This window comes from Oratosquilla oratoria, chromosome 8 (genome assembly GCF_046742065.1).
Source record: "Oratosquilla oratoria isolate Oo_2021 chromosome 8, ASM4674206v1, whole genome shotgun sequence".
NCBI lineage: Eukaryota > Metazoa > Arthropoda > Malacostraca > Stomatopoda > Squillidae > Oratosquilla > Oratosquilla oratoria.
This window is the reverse complement of record NC_134784.1, coordinates 20,841,361-20,848,860: the sequence shown is the minus strand read 5'-3', so window position 1 is coordinate 20,848,860 and position 7,500 is coordinate 20,841,361.

Sequence of the window (7,500 nt, the reverse complement as noted above, 5' to 3'; positions counted from 1 at the left end):
TATACTTTCGCTTATTCTTCTCCGAAAGTTGGTCATTAGTATTTATTATATTGGTGTAAAATCATATGAATAGATAGTATAAGGTGAACTTGCCTGTTGATCTTGCTTTTCTATAATGTAAATAGTGTTGCCACACACGATGTAAACAAACACACTGTTGCCAAACTTCATGAATCTCGGCCCCAGCCATATTTATGAAGTGTGCAGGTATATTCACACTATAGGCGATCTCTAGAAGAAACTAGGCAGCACTATACTCTAGTGACACTCAAAAGTTACTTTATCCTGTAAACCAGACTTCAAATCGACTTAAAAATAAAAGGAACAAAAATTCTTTATTACATTTTTTTTTTTTTTTCCTGAGAGAACCAGGTGGCCGAAAGATTCTCCCATTTGTCGCCGTGACGAGAATAAATGTCCCGACAGGAACGATTCAGGACAAAACAAACGTGCCAACCGCCACGGAAATCGAAATGAAAAAAAGAAAACTTCGAGGGTTTTTCCGTTGTCCAATGATTGAGGAGCTTAGAAAGTGCGTCAGTCTATCGTATGTTTCCATGTTCTGGAACTTTGTTGGTTGGTTGAGTTTAGCTAGACGCATGCCCACGCAAAACGTCGTCCTATATCTGACATTGGAATGCGCAGTAAAGGGTGGGAGAGAGAGAGGGACAAAAAAAAAAGAGAGGGAAAGAGAGTGGGAGAGTGACGGAAAGAGGGAAAACAAGAGGTAGAGGGGAGAGAGAGAGAGAGAGAGAGAGAGGGGGGGGAGGGAGAGCTTAGGAAAGAGAGAAAGGAAGAAGTAGAGGAGGAAGTAGAAGGGGAGGGGGAGGGAGAGGGAGAAGGAGGGGGGAAAGAAAGGGAGAAGGAGAGGGAGAGGAAGGGAGAAGGAGAAGGAGAGGGAGAGGAAGAGGGAGAAAGAGAGGGTAAGGGAGAGAAAGGAGAAAAAAGTGGTGAGATAGTTGATGAGGGAAGAGGAGCGAGAGTGAGAGAGAGAGAGGGGAGAGGGAGAGAATGGGAGCTGGAAAGGAAGAGTGAGAGGAAGAACGAAAAGGAGAAGAGAGAGAGAAAGGAAATGAGGAGGAAGAGAAAGAGAAAGGGAGAAGAGAAACTTGTAATAAAGTTAATATTTTATCCATTTTCACCTTTTGTTAGCAAAGGGATATCAGTAAAAAGAAAACAAATAATCTGGGAGCAGTTAGACTGAAATAGAATATTATTACCAAATACAGTAGGGAATTAATGTGAAAAAAATCGGATTTATATTGTTTTCTGTACAGGATAACACTTTATGTTTTATTTACACCAAAGTTGAACTTCCACACTGAAGGCACGCTACCGAGTAATGCACATATCCAACATCTCATCACTTTCGTTTACTCCTGCCACACTATATCTTCCTAATACTCCGCTCACTGGTCCACCGTCCACTTTAGCAATTACATCTTCCAAAGCCGTTGCATTCACATTCTTTCCAAAAGTCTCCACTCATTTCCTCAAATAATTCCAAAGTGCTTCTTTCTTTTATTAATTTTTCTCGTCACCAGTGTTGTACATAGTTTAATCTCGCTTTTATCCATGTCATTCTTGATGACACTTCCTTTTGCTCGACTGATCACACATATCGTCAAATATCAGTAACAACACTCTTTCCTTCTTCTTTTGTCTTATTGCTACGGCACACACCCTGCATACCTCCTTTTCAGACACAGCACCTCCTTTCAGTTTTGCTTCACTCAGTGCTAACACATCCACCATACCTCTTGTAAAACATAAAACAAATTCCATCCCGCTTGCTCTTATTAGTCCCACATCCGCGTGCATTCAAGGGCCCAATTATTATACTTTTAGTCTTTCTTTTGGACTATCTTTTACCATAGTTTATTCTAAGAAGAAAACTACATCGAGATTCGTAACCCCTCATTATCACATTTGTCACTCTCTACGACACGCATAGAAACACCGTGTTGACATATTTCTTCCCATTTACAATAAGATAGGAAGAAATGAAGACTTAGTATTACTAAAAAACAGATTTAAGGTGGCAACCAAAAGAAGGGACAGCCATGATTAAAAGAGGAGTCATCGTTTCTATATGAGTTGGAAAATGTCAATATATCGGTACGGGTCATTTCACAGTGCTTAGGATTTTCAATGAGATTTTTTCTTCACTGCTAGAGATTATAAGTAATATAAATATGAATATATATATATATATATATATATATACACATATATACATATAAGCACATATATATACATATATACATATCAGCACATATATATACATATATATATATAAATATATATACATATACATATGTATATATATATGTATATATGTATATATATATATATATGTATATATATATATATATATATATATACACTATATATATATATATATATATATATAGAGAGAGAGAGAGAGAGAGAGAGAGAGAGAGAGAAATATAATGTAGTCGCACATTGGTAAAATAAAACTTTTAACACACTATCGGAGAAATAAGATATAAATATAAAATATCCGTATATATTGACCACTATCTGTAGCCCTCTTCAGTAGATAGATACAAAAAGTAGTGTCCAAGAATAGATATAACCATAAGGCGTACAATTAAGAGATGGGGAAAGGGCGGGGGGGTGGGTGGCCTCATGTCACGTCCTCTTCATGAGATTGGGTCAGAGGTTGACAGTTGGTGAGGTTTGGTCCGGTCGATTTTTGAATTAATTTATTGGCTATCATCCAAGTGAAGCAGTCTGAGGACCATTGACCTTTAGATGAAATGAAAATTCGGTAGTGTTTAATAAGGGAGCATTCAATTATTTTTCTCCGGAAACTGCAATAGGATTTGTAAATGATGGGAGCATTGTTCCAGCCCATGTAATTATCCTCCTTGCTGGTGTGAAGGAATACTGCGGTGTTCTCTTGAGCATATTTCATAAAGTTTTTATAAATGTTTTATTCTTGTGGTTAGGTGTCTTCCTGTTTGGCCCCATTAGATGTCATCGTAGTCTTTACAAAGTAGTTAATATACTCCATGGTGATATTCATATTAGTTCTACAATGTGCATTCATTTTTTTCTTAATATAATGTTGGGGTAGTTGAAAATAATTTCAATGTGGTTATTGGATAATAATTTAGAAATAGCGTTGATGGACTCATTATGTGATAATGTGTTTTTGTTACTCCAGTTGAACTCATTATCGGAATTAGGCCACTTATATAAATTGCTTTTTGCCGTCCTCAGAACTGTGGACAAAATTCATTATGGATAAACTAATTTTGATACTTGTGAGCAAACCAGTTCTGGCTCAGCAAACAAATGCTGTGGGTATAGATATAGGAACATAAGAACATATGAATGAAGGAGACTGCAAGAGACCATAAGGCCTATACTAGACCCGATGCTACACTGTATTTGATCTTATCCGGGTAATGGCTAAAGAAATGTAAATAGCTGCCGGTGTGGGTAGGCTTCTTGTATACAGAAAAGGACAATTGGCCCGGACACATAATCACCAATATGTCCAGAAATGGGGTTTTTCCTACTTCTTCCTATTCCACTTTGAAGTCAATGCTGTGTGCTAGATTATTCAACTTACCAAAAAAGTCACTATAAGAGCCCCATTTTTCATCCGAAACAGTAAAAATACTATCAACATATCCACCAAAACATGTCAGCTCGCTTAATATCAAGTAATAGTACATATTCAAAATGCTCCATGTACAAATTTGCTAGTACTGCATCCATATATTTATCTAAAATAATAAACTTTGAAGAAGATTTTTTTTAATATATAAACAAGTCAGTGATAATTTTTGAAACATAAATTGGGATTTGATGCTGATATTGGTACATTTTGGTTTCCAAGAACCGACCTTTCTATATTAACATTAGTAAATAAGGCATCTATATCGAAATTTAATAATTTCCTGTTTTGGGGGTATATTTTGTTCCTTTGTTTTGCTCACAAAATCTTCAGTGTTTTATATGGGAATTAGAGAAACTTCCTACAATAGGTGACAATATTTCTGTGAGCCATTTAGACACTTTATTGTTACAAGAACTCCTATTGGAGATGACTGGTCAAATGGGGTTCTTTCTTTATGGATTTTTGAAAGACCATTGAAATTGGCAAATGAGGGTTAATGACTCTTATCTTATTAAACAAATTATCTCCTAGTATTTTAAGGGCTTCCTTATTGAATTCTGTGATGGCATTTCTAAGGGGGTTTTGGTAAATCATTCATAAGTTTTTCTGTCAGCTAACATATTAAGAGTTTTGATTTTTTTTTTTTTAAGAATAACTATCTTCCCTCCTTTACCAGCTCATGTAATGATCATACTCGTATTTTTACGGTTTTTAAGATGATCGATTGTTTGTTTGTAATTTTAGGTAAACCATATTTTTCTTAGAAACTCCATAATTCCCTGTAAAAGGATACCGTTCAAAACACTGTAAGTCCTCATCATAATAATTAGCCACCATAAATTTGTCAAATCCAACAATGTAATCTAAAACATGATTTTTGTGGTAATTCTCACTCGATGGAATATATACATATATGTATATATATATATATATATGTATATATATATATACATATATATATATATATATATATATATATATATATATATTTGTTCTTAAGTGACGTGTTCTACCATGTTATCATCTTCTACCCTCATTTCACAAACGAGAGAGTTGGCTGATACAAGACCCTCTTATTTACTTGAGTAGATCAGCTGCAAAAGAAATAATACATCAGTATTCTACTTTGAATATTTATACATAAAATGTGTGTAACATGAGTAATATAAAAACAGTAACTATAGAAAATATATTATAAAAAAATGCGTTACCATTTTTTACATATTTCAATCATAAAAAATACATCTTTTTACTTGATATATATTTACAGTAAGAAGATTCTCTTTTAAAAACATAAATCTGAAATACTAAATAAATCACAAAACTACGTTCCAGAGTGCAATTTAAAATTCATCAGTAGTTGACAAATATCGGACGAATTTTTGGTTTATAAATCATATCAGAACGCAAAAGATTAGTTTCAATGTAGTGATAAATGATCTACCGGAAGTTGGGGAAGACATTTTTCCTTTTTTTGAAGTGATATGGAAGATATAGAAAAAAAACTCTCTTACAGGTGATGAGATAATGCCCAGCAAGCATGAGGTGGAAGAACAGTTTTTTTTATGAATACATAATCCCCAGAAAGATTTAAAACATGTGTATATCTTTTAATTAAAAGTAAAGTCTAGGAGGTTTATAAACAACATATTCTTAGTGAAGCGTTCTTTTGTAAATTCGTAATTATTCTGCTTTTGGAATTAAAACCAAGTCAAGAGGTTGTGAAATGCATTTTATTTTTGTATCAAAGTGACAGGAACTTGAAGAACAATTACTTTTTTATGTTAAAATGATTTTCAAGACGTTGGGGGAATTCTCAGGCAAATGTTAAATTGGTCTCCAAGACATCAGGGGACAATTTTCTTTTATTGCTGAAAAGATCTTCAAGAAGTAAGTAAACAATCTTGGATTAATAAGTGATCCTTTAGCGACAAGGTTCAGAACTACAGAAAATCGCCATTTTACCATTAACGAGTTTTCCTAAAGAAGTTATGATTATCGACAAAGAAATCTTTCTCAAAGCTGCGCACACAAATCATAAGCCATGCAATTTTCTGAGATTTATGCGCCAGAAATGAATATATCACGGGGAAGGTAACAAAAAAAATCCTGATATTTGATATACAGGTGGAGGTTGAAGCCACTTTACAATCAATCCATGGGTTTTCTTTCAAGGTGATAACTTATTGAACGACCGATTTTAAGAGGACTCATAAATACACAAACACACACGCCAACACACACACGAACATGCATACATACATGCATATATATATGTATATATATATATTTCTTTTTTCAGTAATTCACAAGGCACACATGAAAATAATATGCAGAAAAAAACACTGGGAAATAAGAAGCTTAGTCCGAACGTTTTCGTATATTTAAGATATTATCAAGGAATACACAGTTACAGAGACATAGGTGGATATATATATATATACATAAAGTAGTAGACAAGCTACGTCTCAACCTGATTATGAAGCATCTTGTGTGTCCTTCCCATGTTCCTAGCTTGTCTACTACTTTATGTATATATATATCCACCTATGTCTCTGTAACTGTGTATTCCTTGATAATGTCTTAAATAGACGAAAACGTTCGGACTAAGCTTCTTATTTCCCAGTGGGTTTTTTTTCTGCATATATATATATATATATATTATATATATATATATATATACATATATATATATATATATATATATATATATAGATATATGAATGTATGTGTATGTGCACACACACACACACACACACACACACACACACACACACACACACACACACACACACACACACACACACACACACACACACACACATTCACTGGTTTTCCTTCCCTTTCCTGGGTTAGTTGCTTCACGAAAGCACAATGTAAAAGTCATCAGTAGAAAAACTGCCATTAGTCTGAAATATTGTAATTCATTCTAATTTAGTTAATAGGAATGGCGATTTATATAGTTCACAAAAACAAGAAAAGAAAGAGAAATCACCAATGGACACGAGGAAATGGTTTATGATGATGAAACTGTCCTTAATGCTACGAAATCAAAATGCTATAATCCATTTCACCTGATGACAATCTTTAATGGATTTTATTATGATGAACCCCATGTGTGTTTATTCGATTGCGTATAAGAACCTAAACTTAGCGAGTCAAACATCACCTGCTTTTTTATTTCGATGTCGAATGCCTGTGTTTTTGTCAATGATAAAACTACCTCAATTAATTCTGTCTCTACAATTTGATCATTGAGCGTCATCCATCATTGCAGGCATCAGAAAATTTTGTTCAATTGAAAGTTCCTCTGGGGTTCATTTGGGACGCTTTGAAAATTTCTTTCCTTCAAACATCCAGACGATTTTATTTAGACCAGGGGAGATCCTGAAGATTCAGGAGACAAGTGTGAATAAAAGAACTGTGATTTAAGGGTTATAGAACTATAATGCTATTCAATTGGTCCAATGCTTGATCCCAGACCAAGGACAAGTTGAGAGATCTGTAGATACTTTCTCTAAGGACACTTGTTTCCCAGAATAGTTCCAAGTTGCTTAACTCAACGCAACTAATTAACCTATTTCTGGAATAGACCTTGATCCGAACCGATATTCCTTGTTCTAGGATTGACAGAAAAATCAATCTCATAATAAGAAGCAAGAAATATGAACTGTCAATCATAAGAAAAAAAAATCCTGATCTCTAAAGATCTCTGAAACCTTTTTAGAAAAGATTAGCCTCCACGGTACGATGACATCTACGAAGGCGTCATGAGGGCCGAGTGGATACGTAAGGATGCCAGCGTCGGTGTTTTGATTATATATATATATATATATATATATATA